The sequence below is a fragment of the Musa acuminata genome, unplaced genomic scaffold (assembly GCF_036884655.1).
Source record: "Musa acuminata AAA Group cultivar baxijiao unplaced genomic scaffold, Cavendish_Baxijiao_AAA HiC_scaffold_1126, whole genome shotgun sequence".
Taxonomy (NCBI): domain Eukaryota; kingdom Viridiplantae; phylum Streptophyta; class Magnoliopsida; order Zingiberales; family Musaceae; genus Musa; species Musa acuminata.
The window spans coordinates 1,893,868-1,896,367 of NW_027021339.1; positions in this window are offsets into that span (position 1 = coordinate 1,893,868).

Here is a 2,500-nt window from a genome sequence, read left to right on the forward strand (position 1 = left end):
GTTTTGGCCCGTTTTGGCCAGTTTTTGGCCTGTTTTTGCGTTGCGCGGTGACCATCTTGAGTGGAGCAAAATGTCAGCCATCTCAGCACCCTGGAACCCCCCGGGTGGCACAGGGCTGGATGGGGCTTTCGTATAGCAGGGACGGTGATGCCTCTCGCTTCGCTCGCTGTCCGCCGCTCGCTGCTCGCTCGCGCAGCCAAAAATGGCCAGTTTTGGCCCGTTTTTGGGCCGTTTTGGCCTGTTTTTGGGCTGTTCTTGCGTCGCGCGGTGACCGTCGTGAGCGGAGCAAAATGTCAGCCATCTCAGCACCCTGGAACCCCCCGGGTGGCACAGGGCTGGATGGGGCTTTCGTATAGCAGGGACGGTGCTGCCTCTCGCTTCGCTCGCTGTCCGCCGCTCGCCGCTCGCTCGCGCAGCCAAAAATGGCCAGTTTTGTCCCGTTTTTGGGCCGTTTTGGCCTGTTTTTGGGCTGTTCTTGCGTCGCGCGGTGACCGTCGTGAGCGGAGCAAAATGTCAGCCATCTCAGCACCCTGGAACCCCCCGGGTGGCACAGGGCTGGATGGGGCTTTCGTATAGCAGGGACGGTGCTGCCTCTCGCTTCGCTCGCTGTCCGCCGCTCGCCGCTCGCTCGCGCAGCCAAAAATGGCCAGTTTTGGCCCGTTTTTGGGCCGTTTTGGCCAGTTTTTGGCCTGTTCTTGCGTCGCGCGGTGACCGTCGTGAGCGGAGCAAAATGTCAGCCATCTCAGCACCCTGGAACCCCCCGGGTGGCACAGGGCTGGATGGGGCTTTCGTATAGCAGGGACGGTGCTGCCTCTCGCTTCGCTCGCTGTTCGCCGCTCGCCGCTCGCTCGCGCAGCCAAAAATGGCCAGTTTTGGCCCGTTTTGGCCAGTTTTTGGCCTGTTTTTGCGTTGCGCGGTGACCATCTTGAGCGGAGCAAAATGTCAGCCATCTCAGCACCCTGGAACCCCCCGGGTGGCACAGGGCTGGATGGGGCTTTCGTATAGCAGGGACGGTGATGCCTCTCGCTTCGCTCGCTGTCCGCCGCTCGCTGCTCGCTCGCGCAGCCAAAAATGGCCAGTTTTGGCCCGTTTTTGGGCCGTTTTGGCCTGTTTTTGGCCTGTTCTTGCGTCGCGCGGTGACCGTCGTGAGCGGAGCAAAATGTCAGCCATCTCAGCACCCTGGAACCCCCCGGGTGGCACAGGGCTGGATGGGGCTTTCGTATAGCAGGGACGGTGCTGCCTCTCGCTTAGCTCGCTGTCCGCCGCTCGCCGCTCGCTCGCGCAGCCAAAAATGGCCAGTTTTGTCCCGTTTTTGGGCCGTTTTGGCCTGTTTTTGGGCTGTTCTTGCGTCGCGCGGTGACCGTCGTGAGCGGAGCAAAATGTCAGCCATCTCAGCACCCTGGAACCCCCCGGGTGGCACAGGGCTGGATGGGGCTTTCGTATAGCAGGGATGGTGCTGCCTCTCGCTTCGCTCGTTGTCCGCCGCTCGCCGCTCGCTCGCGCAGCCAAAAATGGCCAGTTTTGGCCCGTTTTTGGGCCGTTTTGGCCAGTTTTTGGCCTGTTCTTGCGTCGCGCGGTGACCGTCGTGAGCGGAGCAAAATGTCAGCCATCTCAGCACCCTGGAACCCCCCGGGTGGCACAGGGCTGGATGGGGCTTTCGTATAGCAGGGACGGTGCTGCCTCTCGCTTCGCTCGCTGTCCGCCGCTCGCCGCTCGCTCGCGCAGCCAAAAATGGCCAGTTTTGGCCCGTTTTGGCCAGTTTTTGGCCTGTTTTTGCGTTGCGCGGTGACCATCTTGAGCGGAGCAAAATGTCAGCCATCTCAGCACCCTGGAACCCCCCGGGTGGCACAGGGCTGGATGGGGCTTTCGTATAGCAGGGACGGTGATGCCTCTCGCTTCGCTCGCTGTCCGCCGCTCGCTGCTCGCTCGCGCAGCCAAAAATGGCCAGTTTTGGCCCGTTTTTGGGCCGTTTTGGCCTGTTTTTGGGCTGTTCTTGCGTCGCGCGGTGACCGTCGTGAGCGGAGCAAAATGTCAGCCATCTCAGCACCCTGGAACCCCCCGGGTGGCACAGGGCTGGATGGGGCTTTCGTATAGCAGGGACGGTGCTGCCTCTCGCTTAGCTCGCTGTCCGCCGCTCTCCGCTCGCTCGCGCAGCCAAAAATGGCCAGTTTTGGCCCGTTTTTGGGCCGTTTTGGCCTGTTTTTGGGCTGTTCTTGCGTCGCGCGGTGACCGTCGTGAGCGGAGCAAAATGTCAGCCATCTCAGCACCCTGGAACCCCCCGGGTGGCACAGGGCTGGATGGGGCTTTCGTATAGCAGGGACGGTGCTGCCTCTCGCTTCGCTCGCTGTTCGCCGCTCGCTCGCGCAGCCAAAAATGGCCAGTTTTGGCCCGTTTTTGGGCCGTTTTGGCAAGTTTTTGGCCTGTTCTTGCGTTGCGCGGTGACCGTCGTGAGCGGAGCAAAATGTCAGCCATCTCAGCACCCTGGAACCCCCCGGGTGGC